The 24,892-nt window shown below is 45.9% G+C and overlaps 1 long non-coding RNA gene across 2 annotated transcripts in view; it reads right to left on the bottom strand.

Moving 5' to 3' along the window:
* Positions 1 to 24,114, bottom strand: part of LOC102547698 (uncharacterized) — a 35,692-nt gene extending 11,578 nt beyond the window's left edge. For both annotated transcript variants that reach the window (NR_190609.1, NR_190607.1), the window contains exon 1: positions 23,959 to 24,114. This is a non-coding gene — a long non-coding RNA (uncharacterized LOC102547698). The remainder of the gene's footprint in view (positions 1 to 23,958) is intronic.
* Between the last annotated feature and the right edge of the window lie 778 nt (positions 24,115 to 24,892).

Raw genomic sequence — 24,892 nt, 5'->3', positions numbered from 1 at the left:
TTGATATTAAATGTATTCACATTGAACTTCCAATTAAAACCATGCAGGACAGAGCATAAGTAATTTTCTTAAAATGGCATCATCACTGCATGTGCACCCAGGATGGGGGAGGGCATTTGTGTGGATGTAAGAGAACATTGTTTTTTTTAAATTTACGTGATTTTTATTTCATCTGTATGAGTGATTTGCCTGATATATATATGTATATATATATAATTGCACATATGTAACTATGCACATATGTAAATGTATGTTACACACCTTGCCTATGGAAGTCAGAGGAGAGTGTTAGATTTCCATGGAACTGGAGGTACAGATAGATGGCTGTGAGCTACCATGTAGGTGCAGGGAACTGAATTCAGATCCTCTGCAAGAACCACCAGTGCTCTCTTAACCCACAAGGCATCTCTCCAGCCCTGTCAGAGGACGACTTCGTGGTGTCTGTTCTATCTTTAGTTCCAGGAGTTGAACTCAGGCGCCAGGTTTTGCGTGACCTTTACCTGAGGAGCCATCTGCCCAAGATTGAAGAAAAGATTTTGAAAATTATTTTAAGAAGTGTATATGGGGGCTGGAGAGACAGATGACTCAGAAGTTAAGAGCATTCCTTGCCTGCTTTTCAGAGCGGTGGCTCACAACTCTCTGGTCCTCAGATACACATGCAGACAAAACACGTGGACATATAATACTTGTTGTTGTTTGGTGTTTTGAGACAGGCGTGTTCTCTGGGTAACAGCCCTGGCTGTCCTGGAACTTGCTTTGTAGATAGACTGGCCTCGAACTTGCGGCCTTCCAAATGCTGAGATTAAAGGTGTATACCATCAAGTCTAGTTTTTTTAATTAAAAAAAATTTTTTTGAGGAAGTATATGCGGGCAAAAATGGTCCCAAGGCCACAGAAAGAGAACAGCAGTGATTCGGGTGATGTGTTCAGAGGAAGCTCCACTGAGGGTTGATTTCCATTGCTCCAATGATTCAGGTTCCAAATTGAAAGGAAGCTGCAGAACCACTGGCGTGGACACAGCAACCTGGAGTAACTGCCGGCTTAGAACCAGAGGCTCAGAAGCACAGCATGGGCTACAGAGCCTGGTTTGCAAAGAACGTAAGCATAACCTGGAGTCAGTGTCATTCCTCAGGAATTTGAGGATTTTTCTCCTGCTATTTTCTGGGTATGGGTGTCTCCCTGCATGTATGTCTCTGTAGCTTGTGAGTGCCTGGAGTCTGTGGAGGCCAGAAGAGGTTGGTGGAACCCCCCTAGAACTGGAGTTACTGGTGGTAGTGAAGTCACCACATAGGCTCTGGGACTCAAATCTGGGTCCTCTAGAGGAACAGCCAGTGCTCTCAACTGATGGAACGACTTTCCAACCCACTCCTCAGTAATTTTACAGCCGTATCTTCCTTTTCTTTTTGAGTGGGGTCCTACTCCATAACCTAGACTGTCCTCCAACTCAAAGCAATTCTTTTTTTTGTTTGTTTGTTTGTTTATTTCATGTATGTGAATACACTACTACTCTCTTCAGACACACCAGAAGAGGGCATCAGATCCCATTACAGATGGTTGTGAGGCACCATGTGGTTGCTGGGATTTGAACTCAGGACCTCTGGAAGAACAGTCAGTGCTCTTAACCACTGAGCCATCTCTTCAGCCCCAAAGAAACTCTTCTATCTCAGCCCCACAACCTACTTTTTTAATATTTATTTTATGTATATAAGTGCACCGTTGCTGTCTTCAGACACACCAGAAGAGGGCATCAGATCCCATTACAGATGGTTGTGAGGCACCATGTGGTTGCTGGGAATTGAACTCAGGACCTCTGGAAGAGCAGTCAGTGCTCTGAACTAAGGAGCGATCTCTCCAGCCCCCACAAATTATTTTTTAATGATCAAGCCTTCCCTCCCAATTATTAAGTAGTGCACACAGGCAAGACTGAGGAACTACTACAAATCATAACCTCATCATCTAGAGGTAACCAAAGAAATAGGGCCTTCTGGGGCTGGAGAGATGGCTCAGTGGTTAGGAGCACTGTCTGTTCTTCCAGAGGTCCTGAGTTCAATTCCCAGCAACCACATGGTGACTTATAATCATCTATGAGATCTGGTGCCCTCTTCTGGCCTACAGGTACATATGTAGGCAGAACGCTGTATACATAATAAATCTAAAAAGAAAAAAAGAACAGTAAGAAAGAGGGCCTTCTTGTACAAATTCTTTTGAAACCCTACATATTAAAATTGGCAGGCTACACACATCTGTAATCCAAGTACTCAGGAGTTCAAGGCCAGCCTGAGCTGTGTAGTAAGATCCTATCTCAAGGTTTAAAAAAAAAAGGGTATCTCAGGCTAGGCATGAATTAACAGCTTTGCCTACCATGCTTGAAGCCCTGGGTTCAATCCCCCAATGTTCAGAAATAATTAAATACAAACTGGAGAGATGGCTCAGCAGTTAAATGAACTGGCTGCTGTCTCAGAAGACCCAAGCTTGGTTCCCAGCACCCATGTGGCAGCTCACAGTGAGTCCAATGCCCTCTTCTGGCCTCTCTGAGGACTGCATGCACTAGTAAACATAGCGGTAAACAAAACTCACATAAAAATTTTCATATACGTACTTTTAATTAATAAAACAACATTTAAAAAAAACTCAGTTTCTAGACTCAGCTTCGATTCTCCAATCTTTTCAGCAACGCATATTTAAAATGTTTTCTATTTTTACAGTAATCTACAATCATAATGCCTTTCAGATCTGGTATCCCATTTACCTCACCAAGTTTTGGGTCTGCGCGACTGTCCTTTTAACGTAAGGCAGCAGGCCCCCGGAAGCTGCGTGACTGACTGAAGCTCTAAGTTCAGTGTTCTCCCAGGGACCCCAGAGCTCCTAAAACAAAGTCTGCATCAACACAAACAAACACAGCGTCCAACAGTCTGCAGAGTGCGGCAAGGACGCTTCTGGAAGCACAACCCTGAGAAAGACCGTGCCATGCATTTGACCGCTGACGTAGGAAGCGGGGGCGGGAGGGGGGCCCTTGCGGAATATCTGAAAGTCGAGATTCCTCAACCTCAGAGACTCGGAACAGTCGCACTTTCTAGTTTGGTGGAGCCATGAGTTAACATAAGGCGAAGCTAATCTTCTGAAAACTCTGTTAGCCAGGGACTGGCAACACACAAAGCCTCCACGCCAAGAGGCAGCACGGTAATGCAGTGCAGTGCAGGGCAGGGCCGAGCAGAGCAGTGCAGTGCCTCGGGAGCCGAATCCTCGAATGGCCAACAGACAACAAAGAACGGCCACTGCAGAGATGGGAGTCACCCCTGCAGGTGGCCTGTATGTATTCAGTGGGTACCTCATAAGGCTCGAAGTGAGTCTTAACTACCAGGAGATCTCCCAAGTGAAACTCGAGAGCCAAGATCGATGCAAATGCATGAAATTTATTTTTCCGGCACATCGATAGGGGTCGACCCTCAATCAGCCCCTCATGGCGAGTGACTAGAAGATGACCCTGAATGGCTTTAACAAGCAGTTTTTATACCTTTTAGGGATACAGGTTACACCAGCAAGGTTACAGTTTAAACTTATTGGCTAAGCATATTGACCTTTGAATCTATTGGCTAGCAAGCATAAGACATGCACTCGAACTCTATCTGGGACCAGAGGGTCAGGTGACTATCGGTACATTCTGTGGTTTTTTTTTTTTTTTTTTTTTTTTTTTTGGTTCTTTTTTTCGGAGCTGGGGACCGAACCCAGGGCCTTGCGCTTCCTAGGTAAGCGCTCTACCACTGAGCTAAATCCCCAGCCCCCCATTCTGTGGTTTTTCAAGAATGTCTCTGCTCCTCCCAAGAACTGTGGGTGGAGAATGGAACTTGGCATAGCCTTGACCCGAGGTGGGAAGCTGGTTCTTGGCCTAATCTTGACCTGAGGTGGTGGGTGTAAGGCTGGCCAAAGCGCCTAGGGTCCTCACAGGAACTCCATAACCCACCTACTTTCTTTCTTTTTAAAGATTTCTTTATTTGTTATATATGAATATACTGTAGCTGTCTTCAGACACACCAGAAGAGGGCATCGGATCTCATTACAGATGGTTGTGAGCCACCATGTGGTTGCTGGGATTTGAACTCAGGACCTATGGGAGAGCACTCAGTGCTCTTAACCACTGAGCCATCTTTCCAGCCCTCCCACCTACTTTCTATCAGGCCAAGCGTCTTAATAGCTCTTATGCTTCAGTGAGAACTAGGGTCCTTCAACCTCAGCAGTGGCATCTTGGGCTCTGGGGACCTAGCATCAGTGCAGATGGGCAGGAGAGTGTGGTGGAGAAGTGTCGGAGGCAGGAGATGGCCACCACCACTGCCAGCAAACACCACCTCCAAGCCACACTTTCCTGAAGCACGAGTGAGGGGATCTTCTGGTGAACAGTATGTTTACAGCACACAAAATATTAAAACGGCCCATTGAGTCTTATTCAGGAAAGCTGATCTTGCCTGTCATTTTACTATGGTGCAAGGCCTGGGCCAGTCACCTCCATGTACTACTATCCCATGTGACCCCCACTGTCCATAGCATGCCTAGCACTGGGTGGAAGATGAACGTGACACAGTTGTACAAGTGAGAAGGGAGCCTACACTCAAACCCACCTGGTTCATCTCCTGAGCTCGTGTCAACTGTGACCTACACCGCCTTTCTCCCCTCCCCCACATCTTCACATCGCCTCAGCTTCCGGCCATGCCTGTTTTCTGAAAGTAACGCTCAGCAGTGTTCCTCAACCTGTGGGTCTCGACCCCTTTGAAGGCTGAATGACCCTTTCGCAGGGGTCATCTAGGACCATCTGAAAACACAGATATTTACATTATAACTCATGGCGGTAGCAAAATTACAGTTACAAAGCAGCCGATGGAATAGTTTTTGTGGCGGGGGGTCACTGCCACATGATTCTAGAGGATATTAAAGGGGTGTAGCTTTAGGAAGGTTGAGAATCACTGTCCTAGAGGAAGAGTGGGAACATATGCATCTCTCCCTAGCAGAGTCCATAATTCTAGCTGGCTACGGTGTTTATGTGTTTGTTGGAGACAGGGACCCCCTAGATAGACCCGACTGGCCTAGAACTCACGGAGATCTACCTGCCCTGGCCAGTGGAGAACTGGAGTTAAAGGCATGTACCACCACGCCAGCTGAGATGTTTGGTTTTTCATTTCTTCTGCTTGTTTATATTTCATTACTTTATGTGCACGAACGTTTTGCCTGCATGCATGTACACATATGCATGCCTGTTAGATCCCTTGGAACTGGAGCTATGGGTGGTTCTAAGATACCATATGGGTGCTGGGGATCAAATTGGGATCCTACGAAAGAATAAGAAGCGCTCTTCATGGCTGAGCCATCTTTCCAGCCCTGGGACTCAAATTCTTTTTATTCATTTGTTTGTCTATTATTTTTGAGACAGGGTTTCTCTGTGTAACAGCCCTGGCTGACCTAGAACTTGCTTTGTAGACCAGGCTGGCCTCAAACTCCAGAGATCCACCTGCCTCTGACTCTCAAGTGCTGGGATTAAAGGTGTGCAGCGCCACCCCACACTTGGACTAGGATCATGGATCCTCCTGGCTCTATCTCCTGAGTGCTGAGATCACAGTTGTGTGTGCTACAGTGCCCAGCTTCACAATTAGCTCATAACTAGCTAGTTCTCAGTGAGGCCGAGAGCCCGGCTGACCCAGCAAGTTCACTGGTGTGCCTGCCGTGGCTCTGGAGTGTGCATAGGGCGCACAGTAGGAACAGCTCAATGGCACATTAGTGCCTACGAGTTTTGGTTATTGATCTGGGTACACACATATTCAATCCAAATCCCTGCGTGTTCTGTACATGGTCTTTCTCTCCAGGCCATGGTACTGAGGATTGTACCCGGGGCCTGCTGTGCCCCTCAGCGAGTCCCTACCACTGAGCAGTGTTCTCAGCAGCTTCTGCAGTTTGTGTTTGGAGATGGGACTCATTAAGTTCCCTAGGCTGGCCTGGAACTCCTCACTCTGTAGCCCAGGCAGGCCTTGAGCTGGGGGTCCTTCTGCCTCGGGTTCCCTAGCAGCTTGATGTCAGGCCTTTTGCTACCAGAGCTTGACAACAGATCCACAGTGCACATTTTCCCCAGGCAGTGAGCATGAGGGCTTTAACTTTGAGCTTTCATTTTAGAGGAAGACAGTCGACTCTAATGGCCGCCCTCCCTCCGGCTTCCCACGTTAAAACAAAACAAGCAGCCAAAACAATGACAAGTACAACAACCACCAACGGCCCACCTTAAACCTTGGCTCACTCTATGATTTGCTGTCCAAACTCCAACACTTTGGATCGGTGACTCTCAACCTTTCTGATGCTGCTCCCCTTTAACACACTTCATATTGTGGTGACCACCAACCATAAAATTATTTTCGTTGCTACTTTATGACTGTAATTTTGCTGCTGTTATGAATCATGATGTAAATGAATATGATAGGCAAGACATCTGATATACGACCACAGGTTGAGAACTGCTTCTTTAGACAGTGAGAGGTAAGCTGGGCATGATGAACCAGCTGTAATCCTTGATCATGATGCTGAGGCAGGAGGATCAAAACCAGCCTAGGCTGCACAGTGAGACTCTGTCTCCAGGGTGAGCAGAGAAAGGGGGGGGGGTGCCAAAAGCACCCACTTCTTCTCCACACCTGACCTCAAGTCATGAAAAGAAGAGGTGTGCAAATGTGCCACGGCACACATATAGAGGTCAGAGGTCAGCTTCGTGACGATTTTTCCTTCTACATTTATATGCAGGGCTTTAAGTCAGGTTGTTAGCCCTGTGTGGCAAGGACTTTTAACTGCTGAGTCATTTTGAAGGCCCTACTGTTTCCCCCTAGAGGAGACATGTGTAGAGGTTATCTGAGAGGAGAAAACCAATCAAAGTATTTTCTCTTTCTGGTCATCAGTCGTCACAGGAAACATTTGTGAACTGGTGTGTGTGGTGTGGGAGAGTGAGGAGGTCTATACACCCAGGCCATCAGGAGGCCCTGAAGCAGACACCAGTTCAAAGTCCTGTAACTCACTTTGGATGTGACACCATTCAACCGGTCATGGTGTCAGATCCCACAGGGTGAGGAGTTCAGTCCCAGGGTTCCCACATCCAATGCTAGTCATTATGGACCATTCTTTTTTTTTTCTTTTTTTCTTTTTTTCGGAGCTGGGGACCGAACCCAGGGCCTTGTGCTCGCTAGGCAAGCGCTCTACCGCTGAGCTAAATCCCCAACCCTCATTATGGACCATTCTTGGTTTATGCTTCTAACCAAACGGAACCCAGTTGTCTTAGTCTGTGTTCTATTGCTGTGAAGAGACATCATGACCACAGCAACTCTTATAAAGGAAAACATTCATTGGGGCTGGCTTACAATTCAGAGGTTCAGTTCATTATCGTCATGGTGGGAAGCACGGCTTCACGAAGACAGACCTGGTGAAGAAGATGTAGCTGAGAGTTCTACATCCAGATGGGCAGGCAGCAGGAAGAGAGACCCTACAAGACCCATCTTGAGCTTCTGAAATTCAGAACTCTTTCCCCCCACCCCCAGAGATGTACTTCCTCCAACAAGGCCACACCCACTCCAAGAAGGCCACACCTCCTAATAGGGCCACTCCCTATGAGCCTCCAGAGGCCATTTTCATTCAGACTACCACACCAACAGTGCCTCCCTCCTTGTGCTTGGCTAGTCTGCTGGTGTTGCAAGTAAGGAAACAGGCTTGGTCACTTACTGTAAAGCTAGGTAACAGAGGAAGGGGCGCACGGGGCTCAGTACAAAGTCAAGGCCGGGGTCTGAACAAGAGCCCGTGTCCAGGTGCTTGGAACACCCAGCCGTCTCATGGCTCTCTGAACTCAGGTCTTCTGTTGTATGTTCACTATGTAGGCATGACTGAGTTGACCACGGTAACAAATTTGCAGCTTCTATCCCTGCCCTGCGCTTTCCAGGTGCCCAGCCCCCATCCTAAAGCCAGTAATTAGCTCGTTAGAATCCAAAAACAAACAAACAAAAATCTCATCATGCGTTTACCAGCTTGCCATTACCTCTTAACTGAGTGTGGTTCAGACACTCGAGGCAAGATGGTGTGGGAGAGCATTTGTGGAACAGATGAGGTGCTGGCTTCCATCCTGAGCATTGCTTAGAAAAGAGTCTAGTCAGAATAACACATGTATTGGATCAGCTCTGGAGACTTTCAAAATGGAGCAGGGCCCACTGCAGGTGGGTTTCACCCAACATGGCCCTGTGGCAGGAAAACCACTCCTATTTTGTCACCCCAAGCACTGCCTGGCTCGCCTGGCTGTGTTTCTGATCTCGTTGCATTCTGAGCCAGAAGGGCTTCAGGAAGCTGTGTGAGCAGAAATTGTCTGCACTTAAGATGGCCGCCAGAGCAACAAGCAGACAACATGTAACTGCACTGTAATCTATCTGCCGGCTAAATGGCACCCTCCAGCACCGTGACCATTGACAATTGCCATGGGAACAGTGGCAGGGAACTATAAAAGGAACAAAAAGAGGCTGCCTTAAAGTTGCCAGAGAAAAGATGAATAACTTTCTCTACTACCCATCGCCCTTGTCAGGCATCCTTCACTGCATTTTAGAATCTTTTTTTAAAATTTACCGTTATTTTATGTGCATTGGTGTTTTGCCTGCATGTATGGCCGTGTGAGAGTGCCAGATCTTAGAGTTACAGACAGTCGTGAGCTGTTGTGGGTGCTGGGATTTGAACCCACGTCCTCTGCAAGACTAGCCAATGCCCTCAACTGCTGAGCCATCCCTCCAGCACTCTCTTGCCCTCACTTTTGATACTGTATCTATAACCTTCCTCCCAAACCCAAAAGTTTAAGGTGGGTTAGCAAATGTGTCCCCATTTCTCTTGCTCTTGTCCAATAGGAAGTTCGTGCTGCTATTTAATCGATGCTCAGTCTTATCGCTTTCACAATTCAGAAAGAAAAAAGGGTCAGTCTAGAGACAAACATTGCTAACAAACTAGGCTGAGGGAACTTAAGGCCAGCCTGGGCTACCTAGAGAAGTACAGGTGAAAGGTCAGTCTGAGAGACAAAGAAGACTGTCTAAAACCAACCAACCAACCATCTGATAGCAACTAGAAATCTCTAACCACATTAGGAGAAACAAGCCAGGCTCATGGTTGGGCATGCTGGCCTACTCTTGGAATACCAGTCCTTAGGAAGCAGAGATAGGGGAGAATCAGGAATCAGCATCTCATATCAGTCGATTTAAGACCAGCCTAGGCTACTTGAGACCCTGTCTCAAAATATAAGAACAATGGGAGACAGGACTCAGTTGGGAGGATGTTTACCAAGTCGTATATGTAATGCAGTGGTTCGAATCCCAGCACACAGATGGGGTGTAGTGGTGCAAGCCTGTAATCCCAGGAATGGGGGCAGGAGAGCCAGGAGGATTAGGAACTCAAGGTCGTCTTCAGCTATATGGCACTTACAGGATGGCCTGAAAAACATGAACAAGTGTGTGTGTGTGTGTGTGTGTGTGTGTGTGTGTGTGTGTGTGTGTATGCATATATACTGTGTATGTATGCTTTGTTATTATGTTTCTCTTATATGTGGAATCTATAAAACAAAAAAGAATATGGTAAGAAAAATATGATCAAAGATATATATATATATATATATATATATATATATTAACCTGGCATACCATAATGACCTATGCCTATAGTCCCAGTCCTCAGGAGGCTGATGGTAAGTTCTAGTCAAACCTGAGCTATGACAAAGAGACCTGTCAAAAATAAATAAAAATATAAAATACTATAAATAAGAATATAAAATACTATAAATAAGAATATAAAATAGTATAATGAGACCCATTATTATAAACAATGGCTGCTTTTATGATTTCTTTTGTTGCTTTTGGTTTCTGAGACAGCGTCTTACTATGTGGTCCAGCCTGGCCTACACTCTTCAAACGTCCCTATCTGTCTCCATGAGTGCAGAATTTCAGTGTTTCTCCCAGCGGGCTCTACCCCAGCCTTCGCAGATTGGCTTTCCATCCCAGGACTCTCCTCCCTGTCCTATGTAAAAACTCAGTCTACTCGCCCAACATTTAAGTCACTTAGGCCTTACATCACCTGTACCCAACTTCTGTGGACAGGAAAGAGTGTGTGGTCAGGGCTTACCTCAGGTCACAGGGGTTTACTTCCTTGAACTGCTGTGTCAGTGGCAGATAGGCAAGCCAGCTACCACAGCTGTGCCTCCCAGGATCTGTACCTCTGTGCAGCCCTTGCCCTGAGAAGGTACACATCCTGTGGCTGGCTCCTTACTAGTAAATAAAGTGGTCGGGTATGCAGTTACAGGTCACAGGGCTTGAGAGCCCGCTCACTAATGGTATCCTGTTCTTACCGCCTTGACAAAATAAGGAGCCATGTTATAGCAAGGAATTGAGTGGCCTCCAGGAAGTGGGGCTGGCCATCAGATCACAGCCAAGAAGAGGCAACCTGAGAAGAACTGACTTCTGCCAATAACCCTATTAGTTTGGAAGCAGTTATTTCCCCAGGCAACAAGCCATAGCAAGCTACGCCTGCCCTCAGAAACCGTGAGGGGTTAGCACCACTATGCTCAAGACTGTACTGTACCCAGAGGCCAGCAACTAATGTACTCACCAAGGAAAGGACAGGTCACTGTTGTCACAGAATGGAGAATCCAGGTTGGAAGGCAAAAGCAAGCATCATCATTGTCCCTACCTGGGGATTATATGCCTCAAGCTTCTGTCCTGAGGTTTCTTTGAATGGCATCGAGAGCAAATTGTATGCATATAGATTCTGGGAAAATAAGTTCCCTTAAACACACACACAGGCACGCACACACACACACACACACACACACACACACACACACGCGCGCGCGCGCACACACACACACACACACAACACACACACGCACACAGCCATAGGTTTAAAAGTAAAGTCAAACATGTAACCTTTGATTTTGACCCATCCATACCAATTACAGTAACCATTCAATAACCAGAAACTGACTAAAGGAGTATTTTATGGTCCAAGGGAGTGGATTTTAAAAAGAAATCGCCATGATGGATTCAAAAGTAATTAAATGCACTATAACATTTTAAAATAGTCTCTACTGGTCTGATGTGGTGGAGCATAGGTTTTTTAATTCCAGTACTTTGGAAGCAGAGACAATCGGATTTCTCTGAGATCAAGACAGTCTGGTCTACAGAGCCAATTCTAGGACAGCCAAGGCTGTATAGTAAGAACCTATTTCTTTTTTTAAAGTTTATATTAGTCACACGTAGTCATATGTAGTCACATGTAGTAAACACAATTGAAACTCCAGTACTGGGGAATCTGAGACAGGAGGAACAAGAGCTTAAGGTTAACCTGGGCTACAAACTAAGACCATAACTCTAAATAAATAAATGAAAGTAGATATTTTAAAAATGAATCTAGGGAGCTAGAGAAATAGATCAGTGGTTAAGAGCACTGGCTGTTCTTCCGGAGGACCCAGGTTCAATTCCCAGCAACCACATGGTAACTCACAACTGTCTTTAACTCTAGTTCGAGAGAGCCTAGCGTTCTCAAACAGACATACATGCAGGCAAAACATTGATGCAAATAAAAATAAATAATAAATCTTAAAAAAACAAAACAAGGGGTTAGGGATTTGGCTCAGTGGTAGAGCGCTTGCCTAGCAACCGCAAGGCCCTGGATTCGGTCCCCAGCTCCCAAAAAAAAAAAAAAAAAAAAAAAAAAAAGACAAAAAAAACAAAAACAAAAAACAAAAAACAAAAAAAATAAAAAACAAAAAACCTGGGGCTGGAGAGATGGCTCAGTGATTAAGAGTACTGACCACTTTTCCAGAGGTCCTGAGTTCAAATCCCAGCAACCACATAGTGCCTCACAACCATCTTTAATGGGATCTGATGCCCTCTTCTGGTGTGTCTGAACACAGCTACAGTGTACTTATATATAATAAATAAATAAATCTTAAAAAAACAAAAAACAAAAACCAAAAACCTGAATGAAACCAGGCAGTGGTAGTGCATACCTTTAATCCCAGCACTTGGGAGGCAGAAGGGAGTGAATCTTTATGAGGCCAGCCTGGTCTACAGAGCAAGTTCCAGGATAGCCAGGGCTACAGCCAGGGCTACATAGAAACCCTGTCTCAAACAAACAGACAAACAAACAAAATCAATGCTTTTAAGTTTTACATACAAAAAGTCACCAACTGTAACTACATGTAAATTAATTAATTCATTACTTTCTTGAGACAAGGGTCTGTAGTATGAGGAAGACTGGCCCTAACTCACTGTGTAACCCAGGCATTAAAAGTAAAAAATAGGGCTGGAGAGGTGGCTCAGCGGTTAAGAGCACCGACTGCTCTTCCAGAGGTCCTGAGTTCAAATCCCAGCAACCACATAGTGCCTCACAACCATCTGTAATGAGATCTGATGCCCTCTTCTGGTGCCTGAAGACAGCTACAGTGTACTTATATATAATAAATAAATAAAAATCTTTAAAAAAAAAAGTAAAAAATAGTTGGGCATCAAGTCACAGGCTTGTAATTCTGACACTTGGGATCTGGAGGCAGGACTGCCAGGAACTCAAAGCCAGGCAGGGGTACATAGTAACACCCTAATTTATTTACATACATAAATATATATATATATACATATATATATAAAATACTCTTGTAGCCAGCACTCAGATTAAGATGTAGAACACTCATGCAGCACCTCAGCTCCCTTGCTCCACTCCCTGCCAGCCCCCATCTCATCCCTGTCAGTGTCCAGACCGACCATTGGCCTCATTTGCATTCAGGTATCACAAAGCACCTCGTGTGTGTCTGCCTCCTGTCACTCAGCATCATTTGTGTAATGCTCACCCACGGTCTCCAGTGTGGAGATATCTAATTTGTTCAGAATTTCAGAGAAGACTGTCATAAGCAAGCAGCATACGGGGAGGTCATAAGGTATACTGGGAGAATAAATAGAGGGGTGTGGGGTGTGGGTGCCTAAGCAAAGATAGGTCCCTCAAAACAACACACACGCACACACACACACGCACACGCACACACACAACACATACACACACACACACGCACACGCACACGCACACGCACACACACACACACAACACATACACCCCTCATTTCCATGTGGCTGAATAGATCGGAAGGCCAGTGTTCCCAGCCATAGCTCTGCCCTTCTTGTATCCTAGGAAGGAGCTTAGGCATGGAACTTAGCTCAGGTACAGAAATCCAAACCAGAGGTAGGACCAAACCAAGGGAGGGGCCAAACTAGGACAAGAACGGAGATATGATTAGAAAAAGAGTCTGGCATGGGTTGGAATATAGTTCAGTTGGTAATGTGTTTGCTTAGCCTGCAGGAGTCTTGGGTTGGACCCCATACACATGAAGTTTGAGGTCATTCTCCTGTGCTTGAGACCCAGTCTCAAAACAGGGAGGCAGGAGGAAGGGTGGAGAGGATCTAGTATTTGAAGTCTCTCCAGAGCCCAAGCCCATCCCTGCAGCCTCTTCATTTCATGCTCAACTGAAAAGAACCAGGTATCTTTGCTCAGCTGGAAATGCCTTTAGAAGCAATTTTCAAGTATATCTTATAAAAAGGTTCACTTTACATCTTCACTTAAAAAGAAATAATGTCAACACCTTCAATCCCAGCACTCAGGAGGCAGAGGCAGGAGGATATCTGTGAGTTCTACAGAGTGAGTTCCAGGACAGCTACAGCTACACAGAGAAACGGGGGCGGGAAAGGAGTTAGAAATAAGATCTAAGCTCAGAAATCCTAACTTATACTCAAAAAAGTTTACTCCCTGGAATATTCAAACATTCAAAAGATATGAAGCCTACATAAGCTGGGTATGGTGGCTGACATAGTCCTAGGATTTGGGGAGCTGAGACAGGAGGATAGTTAGTGCAAAACCACTAGGGACTACAAAGGGTCTGAGGGCAGATGTGCTTTTAAAAGGAGAAGGAGAAAGAGGAGGAGGAGGAGGAAGAGGAGGAGGAAGAGGAGGAGGAGGAAGAGGAGGAGGAAGAGGAGGAGGAAGAGGAGGAAGAGGAGGAGGAAGAGGAGGAGGAGGAAGAGGAGGAGGAGAAGGAGAAGGAAGGAGGAGGAAGAGGAGGAGGAGGAGAAGGAGAAGGAAGGAGGAGGAAGAGGAGGAGGAGGAGGAGGAAGAGGAGGAGGAGAAAGAGGAGGAGGAAGAGGAGGAGGAAGAGGAGGAGGAGGAAGAGGAGGAGGAGGAAGAGGAGGAGGAGGAGTTGTTAAAATAGTACAGGCAGAAAGACAGGGCCCATCCACCCACTCATCGCTATGACTCTAGCTACTGAAATTTCATCCTAGACTTTAGACTTTCTGGAATGTTTTTGCAGTCTCAAGATAAGAAAGGAGATGACAAGATGAGATGTGCACCATGGCAGGAAGCAGATAGATAGATGGCTGGGGAGAGAGGGAGACAGGGATCCTTCCAGGCATTGGTGAAACACAGACATTAGATGGGCAGAGTGGTTTTAAGAAAACTCATGTTTTCTTTAAAAAAAAAAAAAAACCATCCTATTACACGTATTTACTTTGCCAGGGAGCACACATACGAAGGTCAGAGGGGAACTTTCATTTCTACTCCGTGGGTTCTGAGAACTGAACTCAGGCACAGCGGGGGGCCTTCACCTACTCAGATGCTTAAGCAATATTTCCAGGAAACTGACAGTGCTGCTTCTCGAAGACAGTTCTCCTTCCTTTCTCCAGGCTAAATATCGCTGTAAATCAAGGCAGATCCTTCCGGGTCTCACACCTCAGAATAAACAGTCACCTTTCCCAAGCCCAGCCTTTGAGCATTCCTCACAGCTGTCCTGCTGAGAGGAGCCTGGAGTCCACCCTTGGCACTCTCTTTTCTGTCTTCCTCCTTCTCTTCCCCTATTCCCTTTGCTGATAAGCTTGAACGTTCTTGAGTGAAGCCTGGACTTTTGTTTTTTCTTGGCCTTCCAGGGCAGAGTTAAACCAGTTTGGCAACCTGCCCCTTCCCTCCCAGAGTTTCTCCTCTCTCCCCTCCCATCTCAGCAAAAGTGCTACTGAGGCTCACCACCTCACCGCTCACTCAGCAGAATCAACAGCACACGATCTGTTATAAATAAATAATCAAAAGCCAGAAGAAGCGGCCAGGAGAAGGAATGTGAACTCAGCGTGGTGTGTGCCTGTAATCCCAGAATTCCAGAGGCTGAGGCAAGAGGATCTTGGCAACTTTGAGGTCAGCAGAGTCTATGAAGCAAGACCTCGTTTCAAAAAAGCGGAGACTGGGGCAGGAGAGATTGCCACCTCCTCTAGCAACGGAAACGAACTTCAATTGAACAACCAGGGAATTTAAATATTCCCTGCAGCCGACAAGGGTATGCCCCTAGGGCTTAAGGAATGCCTATCAGGGCGCATGCCTGACTTCCCTATCTCCATGCACAAGTCTGGCCCTCCCTGCTGAACTTCTCCAGCAGGCTTTTCTGAATACTAGAAAAAATGGCTGGGGCAGCCCTAGAGTTGATGGCCCATCTGTCTCAAGCTTCTCCCAGAAACTAGAGAAATGCTATCCATGCCAAGTGGTACTGGCCCATGCCTTTAATCTACAAGGCAGTCAGATCTCTGTGAGCTCGAGGCCAGCTTGTTCTACAGAGTGAGGTTAGGATAGCCTGAGCTATATAGAGAAACCCTGTCTTGAGACTCAGTCCCCCAGAAAGAAAGAAAGAAAAAGAAAGAAAGAAAGAAAGAAAGAAAGAAAGAAAGAAAGAAAGAAAGAAAGAAAGAAAGAAAGAGGGGGGAGGAAGAGAAGGAAGGAAGGGAGGGAGGGAGGGAGGAAGGAAGGAAGGAAGGGATGGGCTATCCTCTTGGCTAAGTCATGCTTCCTCAACAGCTTCTAAAAGCAGAGGATGAGACCCTGGAAGAATAAGACAAAAGCTGAGTGTGGTAGAGGTGTAAACGTACAGCATTAGCATACGGGAAGTAAGCAGGACAGGATAGGCTACAGTGAGGGAACTAAGCCATATGTCCTTGTCTCAGAACAACAGAGGGGCAAAGGCAAGGGGCAGAAAGTCATAGTCCCAGTCCTCAGATGTAGGGACAGAGGATCAGGAAGTCACTATTATTCTCTGCTACATAGTGAAGTCTGCCTTGAGCGCTCAGGTGAGGGGCTAAAGAGAGACAGCTTGGGGCTGGGGATTTAGCTCAGTGGTAGAGTGCTTACCTAGGAAGCGCAAGGCCCTGGGTTCGGTCCCCAGCTCCGAAAAAAAGAACCAAAAAAAAAAAAAAAAAAAAAAAGAGAGAGAGAGACAGCTTACGGGTTCAAAGCACTTCCTGTTCTTCCAAAGCACCTGAGTTTTGTTCCACGCAAGGAGCTCATAACCACCTTAACTCCTGGGGAACCTGACATTCTCTTCTGGCCTCCAAAGGCTCGTGCATATGTGTACACTGAAAATAAAAAGCTTTAGACAAGTAGACAAAGGAGACAGGAAGGAGACACCAGTAACTCCAGCACAAAGAAAGCTGAGGCAAGACAGAACTTACTAAATAAAGCCTGGTTTCCAAGAAATTAGCTAACTACAATTAAGAAAATGAAACCCAGGGCTGGAGAGATGGCTCAGTGGTTAAGAGCATTTGCTGTTTTATGGAGGGTCTGGGTTTCCAGCACTTGCATGGGGGTTCACAAGCATCCTGAATCCAGTTTCAAGGTGCATAAGATACCCAGACATACCTGCAAGAAAAAAACATTCATACACCTAAAATAATAAAATAAAATCGGTCTAGAAAAGGAAAGGGAAATCCAGTAGCACATTTAATCCCAGCCCTCGGTACCCAGAAGAGGCAAGGGCATCTCTGTGAGTTCAATGTCAGCCTGGGTTACACAGCAAATTGCGGTTGGGGCCACATAGTAAGACCCTGTCTCAAAGGAAAACCAAAAGGATAGACTGAAAACACGGGGCTGGAGAGATGGCTCAGTGGACCCGGACTTGATCCCCAGCACGTACATAGTTTACAACTGTCTGTAACTCTAGTTCCAGGGATCCTGGATCCTTCGCCTCCATGGGCATCAGGAACGCACATGTAATGTGCATAGATATATGCAGATAGAGCACTCGCATACATAATCTAAAATTATTATAAAAGTAAAATCCTTATGTATCAACTGGCAAATGGTCACTACCCTAATACCTCCCAAAACACTGACTCCTTAACGTTAGCCCGGGACCTTCACACTTTAACTGTACCCGAGGAAGGTCCGGACCGGCAATGTTCACTGTTGAATGTCTGTGTGTGTTGATCTCTCAGGAAGAGAAATCCCTACGATAGTTCCCAAAACCTTGGGAAGCATAAGAGAGGCTGGACTGTTCCTTCCCAGCCCCAACCCCCTCCCATACCCCACACCCCGCTCCCCCCACCCTACCCCAAGCAGACTTACCTCCACCTTGCTTTTCTTTTCTGTTTTTTTTTCATTTAATTTTTTTTTGAGAATTTCATACATAAATACTGTATTTACATCCTGCCCTTTTGTGTTGGTTGCTGTTTCCTCCCTTTTTTTTTTTTTTTTTTTTTGTACTGGTACACAGACCTACACACCAGCTCAGAAGGATAGTTTTTCATGTCTAACACATCATAGAACTCTTTAGAATCTCCGTATTTATACTGTAGAGCCACATACACACACACACACACACACACACACACACACACACACACACACACGTGAAGCCATGCATCTTTACATGCACAGGACCAAGAAACTAGAAACATCTAACATCTTATCTGTGAGAAATATGGAGAATTCTTACACCACAAATTCAAAAGAGCAAAGAAGCACATATAATTTTGGGTTTCCCATACATTCCTAGATCAAAAGCAACATCTAAGGTTACTATTTCTAAAACCAAATTAAAATGTTGGGGGTGTGTGTGTGTGTGTGTGTTTATGACAGGAAGCCACCCTAACAATAACACTTTATTTCCTGCAAACTACAAATAAATTCCATGCATTCCCATGCTTAGTTTGCTCTGGAGCCCAGGGCCACTGACTCAGAAACCGAGGCCCCCTGTGTCACTGAGAAGAAAGTTTCTGTTAGGGCTCTAAGGTATGTCTCAATGTTTTGAACCACTTAACAAAGAATTTGACAGACTGAGATTCGTGAAACCTTAGTCATCAAGGAGGCCTTATGCGGACGTCAGTGTACGTGTATTTTTATTGAGACATCACCCCTGAGTCACCAGGCTCTGTAAAAACTCCGGTATGATCCTGTTTCACTAATGTTCACGTCTTTTCCTAACAGAGCTTGCCGTCTGTGGACACGTGACGCTGACCCCCTTTCTTTTCGGCACGAGCACGGCAGAGACACAAGGCAGTCCAGGTCACCGATCTCCGCACTCACACAAAAATTTGGTAATTACTAACTGAACAAAGAGGAAGCCCGAGGCCTGAAGCCACATTCCCTAACTGAGTTCCTGGAACATTCCTCCTCAGAGGTGCTTGCTGACCAGGGTGGAGGCTCACCCCCTGCTGTGCACAGCACTGTACTCCCCTCAGGAATCCACTGTGTCTCACTCTGCAATCCCCAAATTTACCCGCCACTCCTTTTTCCTAGTGTCCTCATTAACACTGCACAGGTACCTCAGGTCTTGCCTGTCTGGTCAGTTCTGCTGAATTCACAGCCTCAGGTATTGTGGGTAATTATCCTTTGATTACATCAGGAGAAGTCAGAAGTCAGGATGTCCATTGGTTTTGATGGAGGGGACTGTGCCTCAGGCATGCTTAGCTTTCACCTGCCACTGAGCTACACCCCAGCCCCAGTTTTGTTCTTCACCTAGCTTCTGATCTGGTAGGATTTTTACCCTTTGGTGGGATATAAGCACTGATGGACAGAGCATTGGGCTGTCACTATCAGTTTCCCAGGGGAGAGAGGGGTGAGGAAGCCTTGCTTTCTACCCACCTCTTTTTCCTGGCATTACAGGATATGCCAACTCCTTGGCCTGGCACCTGACCAACATGGCTAAGAGCTGACGCTCAGGAGTGGCAGTCTGGATTCAGAGTCCAGTCTCCTCTGCTTAACAGACTTTGGGCAAATTGTTTCACCTCTCTGAGCTTCGAGGGAATAAGAGGCACCTGCTTTTGAAGGAAAGGCTTTTCTAGAGCAGACTTAAGTGGCCCCCTAACGCCTGTGGTATGCTCTCCAGGGCACACCCTGAGCGTCAAGAGCTGTTTTTCTCACACCCCTGGCCCCATCTTTAGTTACTATAGCTTTAACAGCAGGGACAGAAGACAGGGGCGATAGAAAGCTTGGGTGGAAGGGGAAGAAGTCGCCTGCGGATGCGTTTTACAGTATGAAGTGAAGTCAGAGACTCGGATGCAAAGATCAGAGCTTCGGAGTGCAGGGTAAGAGGTGCATCCCACCTCCAAAGCCCCTGCATTAGGCACCCAAGGCCTCTTCCCTTTCTCCCCACACGGCCATGGAAGGCCATCTCAACCAAAGGGTGAGAGCTGAGGCCCGCACCAAATGCACTTCCCTAACTGCAAAGACAAATGGAGTTAAACATTGTTTTAAGAGGTGTGGGCTCAGCAAGTATTTGTCGAATAAATAAAGGTCTGAATGAAGGAGAGTTAAGAATGCCCATGAATAATTGAGATTAAAGAAGCATTGGGGACTACATATTTAAGCTATTTCTTCTCACCCTGGGAGAAAGGGTAGGTTTATGGTACAGGACGTATTGTCTGCTGCTGATAAACAGCTCTGTAGAATGAAAGCCGCCATACACAATATGAATGGCTATGGCCGGTAAGATTGCATATGTCTATATATTTATATATGTGTGTATGTGTGCGTATGTGTTTTTATATATGCAGAAGTGGATATACATGCAGAATCGTACAGAGATTCAAAGTATGAATGATCTTTATGTTATGACTTAGGTCTTTCCAACCACTAAAAACTTAAGCAGTGGTGGCCCTGCCTTTAATCCCAGCAGTTGGAAGACAGAGACAAGGCAGATTTCTGAGTTCAGCCTGGTTAGTCTACAGAGGAAGTTCCACGACAGCCAGGGCTACACAGAAGCCATGTCTTTAAAATAAATAAATAAATAAATAAATAAATAAGCAAGCTAGGCCTGGGAGATTACAAAATACTAGAACCTAAGACGTTGGAGCTGGAGCAGGACTGCTATAAATACCAGATCACCCTGAACTGTAATATGAGACCCTGTCTCAGACAAACAAAATGTAAAAACCACTCACAACCTTTATAAGCATAGGTGGTAATCAGATTTGACCCCTGAGCCCAATTCTACTTAGGAAATGACAGGACATACATCCATGAGGAAACGTCAAGTGAGTGTCTGCTGTGTGCTGGGAACTGCTAGGCACTACTGGTCACCACAGCTAGGATGAAAACCCTGCAGTCCCTGCCCTTAGGAAGCTAGAGTTCTAAACAGGAGAACCGATCACAATCAAGATAGCGGAACACTGAGGGAAGAGAAAAGGAACAGGCAAATTACAAGCTCAGGGAGGCCAGGTCAGAGGCCCACAGACCAGATCTAATCCACTAGACACCCTGTGGGGTACCAGCTCCACTCACAGCTGGTAACGGCGGAAGCCAGGGCACAGCCTAGGGTCTGTCTCCAAGCCTGAGACTTGGTGAGAGTCAGGAGTCCCAGGTCCGAATCTTCCTTCTGTGCTCAACTCCTCATAACCTCGGTTTCAAAGATGGCAAGGACAATCAGGAGAACGTCAGAAAAGAGCCGTGGCGCTCACCCAAGTGCCTGGCACAGTCTGATGGACAGCAAGATGATGTCTTCCTCTTCCTTTTCTTCCTCTTCTCCTTCTGCCTCTTTTTCTTTTTATTTTGAGGCAGGTTCTCACTGCGTATCCCTGACTGGCCTAGAACACACTCTGTAGACCAGACTGGCCTCCGACTCGCAGAGATTCACCTGCCTCTGCCTCCCATTGAAAGGCAGCATTCCAGGGTCTTCTTCCTCCCTCTCCTCTTCCTCCTCCTCTTTGCAAACAGTGTGGAGGCTACGGAAGGGGTTCTGATGTTGCGTCAACCCACACCCCAAACAAAGCAGCCAATATTGGGCACCGCCATGCTAACTATGGCTCTGTCTTTATCCTTAGCCTTAAGAGTGTCATTTAAGGGGCTGGAGAGATGGCTCAGCAGTTAGGAGCACTGACTGTTCTTCCAGAGGTCCTGAGTTCAATTCCCAGCAACCACATGGTGGCTCACAACCATCTGTAATGGGATCTGATACCCTCTTCTGGTGTGTCTGAAGACAGCGACAGTGTGTTCATATAAATAGAATAAATCTCTAGGGGAAAAAAAAGATTGACATTTGAAAGTGAGAAACAGAACAAAGTATCTTAGATCCCAGCGCCACTATATTCTTGATTATAGCCGAGTATGTGATACAGTGTGGGTGTGGCTGGAGAGATGGCTCAATGGTTAAGAGCGTTTGTTCTTGCAGAGGACCTGAGTTCAAATCCCAGCACCCGCATCAGGCAGCTCCAACCACCTACAAATCCAGCTCCAGGGATACCCACTTCTGACTGAATGCATATATCAGACATTCACACTCACAGCACATATACAGTACAAATAGATTCTTAAGAAGATAATTCAAATGATCTTAGCTTAAAATTTAAAAGCCAGAACCGAGGGGTTGGAAATATAGTTCAGTCGGTAGAGCATTTGCCTAGTATGTACAAGGTCCTGGCTTCTACCCACAACCCTACAAACAAACAAACAAACAAACAAATGCTGGCATTCCATCGTATGTCACTAATCACAATTGTACGTTCCTAGTTACACAGAGGGAAAAAAAACAAAAAAACAAAAAAGGGAAGAGTTCCAGAGACTGGCAGAGAACACAGAATTACAGCAAAAGCAATCACATGAACTATATAGAACGCTAAGGGAAAAAGCAAATCACATGTATATAAATGGGGTTTTGTCTTTAGTGATGGGGATCAAATGCAGTACCCCATGCACGCCTGACAAGCATTCTTCCACTTATACCCCTGCCCTGAGTCTGAGGAAAACTTTTAACTGAATGCTGTTCTACATGATTAGGACCATGCTTTACATATACTTGAATGTACAGAACAAGAGAGACGTTTATTAGATTAGAGATACCATATGCATTTGACAAACAATGTGAAGGGAGCTTCTAAAAAAAACACACAAATATGATGTTTTTGTTTTGTTTTGATTTTCAAGACCACATTTCTTTACGTAGTCATGGCTGTTCTGGAACTAGCTCTGTAGACCAGGCTGGCCTTGAACTCACAGAGATTGGCCCTTCTCTGGGAGTCTTTCCCAAATGCTGGGATCAAGAGTATGCACCACCATGGCCTGGCTGAAGTATGAAATATTAATAGCAGGTGGGAGTGTTTCCACCGGAGGGTGACTGAGTGTCTACCTATATGTTAACCTAACGTGCCAACAAAAGGTAAGTTCAAACCACCACGAAAATCTCCCCGAGGTCAGGATTTTCTATTTACCTAAAGGGTTACCAGCCAGGTTCCAGCAGAGAAACAGATGGCTTGTACAGTCTGGGTAGTACAGAGAAGAACTAGCAAGGAGAAGAAATATAAAAGTACCTAGAGCTGGGGGTGGAGCTCATTCATGACTATACTGCTAGCAGTCTAGAAGATGAGGCAGGAGGATGTTGCAAGTTCAAGGGCAACCTAGTCTATACAGTAAATTTTAGGCTAGCCAGGGCTACACAGTGAGACTCTGTCTCAAGGAAATTAGAGAGAAAAGAAGGGGAGGGACTGGGGAAATGGCTCTGTTGGTAAATTGCTACCTTGCAAGCAGGAGGTGCTGGGCACAATCCCTAGAACCCATGTTAAAGCAAACAAACAAACAACAAACATTCCAGCCTGGTGCTTAGTGAGTGGTTATAACCTCAGCATACAAGGCCAGGAAGGGTGGACCTCTGGGGCTCAGTGGCTAGCCCATCTAGCTTTCAGCTAGTGGCTTGCAGAAAGGTGAGGGAATGACACTAAGGTCCACTAGCCTTCATATGCACACACGCACACACACATATGTATACCCATACATGAGCACACACACCCTCAGGGCAGGGGCAGAGCCCTGGATATAGTTTCATTGGTAGAGTTTTTACCGAGCAGACAGAGCCTTGACTGGTCCTCAGCACAATATAAAGCAGACATGGAATCCTAACACTGGGAAAGAAGAGGCAGGAAGATCTAAGTTCAAGATTTTCCTCAATTATACGACCAATTTGAGGCCAGTTTGGAATACATGGGACCCTGTCTCAAGTAAACAATAAACAAAATATTAACTATTAGGGGATGGAAGGAAAGATCATTACTAGCAAAAACTGATTAAAATGGGGTATTACCTTGACAGGTCAAATATTACTTGAAATCATCCATTTGAAACAGATCTCACTATATAGCCCTGGCTATCCCAGAACTCACTCTGTAGACCAGGCTGGCCTTGAACTTAGAGAGCTCTTCCTGACTCTGCTTCCCAAGTGCAGGGATTGACAGAGGCAAACCACCAAACCTAGTTTAGAGTTCTTAAACCAAGTGTAGTGACCCACCTCGAACCCCAGTGTCTGGGAGGTTGAGGCAGGACGCCCATGAATCTGAAGCCAGACTCAGTGGCACAGTGAAAATTTAAACTACAGTTGGGCATTGGTGGTGCGTGTCTTTAATCCCAGCACTCCGTCTGCAGAGGCAGGTGGACCTCTGAATTCAAGGCTAGCCTGGTCTACAAAGATAATCCCAGCATAGCCAAGGAAGGGTATGCCCAGTGAAACCCTATCTCAAACAAACAAACAAATAAATAAATTTAAACCACAAATCCTTCCTATCAGCTTTTATAGATGAAGTTTTCCAGACAGATGAGCTGTTAGATTTGACTAAATAAAACATAAACAATCATGAATCAAGACTATAACACATACTTAGTAATTTAGTCTGCAAGAATCTTCGATTCATTCGAGCTGTGACAGAGAAGGCAGCATCTGTGCGCCCCGGGCCTGGGAGAAACACAGCAGCTCATTCAGCAACCGACAGGGCGAGTGCTGTGAACCCAGCGCCATTTTAATAAGCAGGCTTACAGAGCTGATGAAGTCATTTCCGCTCTGGCTTGAGAATTCCGGAAGTCAGGGAAATGGAAACGCACAGGAGTAATGAGCCGACTGGTATAGTCTCTGATAACAACGCTTGAGACTGAGCTGAGCAAGCTGGAGGTGGGCAGGAGCACAGGAGAGGCGCCCCTGGCTCCTGCCACTTAGCTAAGCCCTGAAAGACAATAATGGGTGGTCAAGAGAAGCCGGTGGGCCGATAAAGGCAGGACATTCATTTAATCCCACACTCAAGAGGCAAAGGGAGGGGGATGTCTGTGAGTTCAAGACCAGTCTGGCCTACAAATGGAATTCGAAGCTAGACAGACAGAACCACACAATGAGACCCCCCCCCCCGCCCCAAGTAAAAAGAAGAGAGAAATAGGTGGGAGGGGGAGAAGACAAAGGAAGGATGGAGCCGCAGCCTAGCAGTTGACGGCCCTCGGGGGAGAAGTGTGCAGGAGCCGAGGCAGGGCCAAACAGAAGAGTGACTGCAGTGAGAACACAGAAACACGAAGCAAGAAACAAACTATTATATTTTACTTATTTAACGTGTATAGTGTGGATGTGTGTGTTCATGTGTATGCATACAGCCATGTTACAGGACACATGTGGAGGTCAGAGGACAACCTGAAGGAATTCATTCTCACCACTATTTGAGTCCCAAGGGCCAAACTCACAAGGTCATGTTTGGCCACAGTATCATCTCTCTTATTGGGCATGTTCTTGGCCCCAAGAAACTCGAATTTTATTGTGGAAGTTGTTTTAGTTT

This window comes from Rattus norvegicus, chromosome 13 (assembly GCF_021556685.1).
Source record: "Rattus norvegicus strain SHRSP/BbbUtx chromosome 13, alternate assembly SHRSP_T2T, whole genome shotgun sequence".
NCBI classification, from domain to species: Eukaryota; Metazoa; Chordata; class Mammalia; order Rodentia; family Muridae; genus Rattus; species Rattus norvegicus.
The sequence above is the reverse complement of the archived record's forward strand: the minus strand, read 5'-3'. Positions and strand labels throughout refer to the sequence as shown.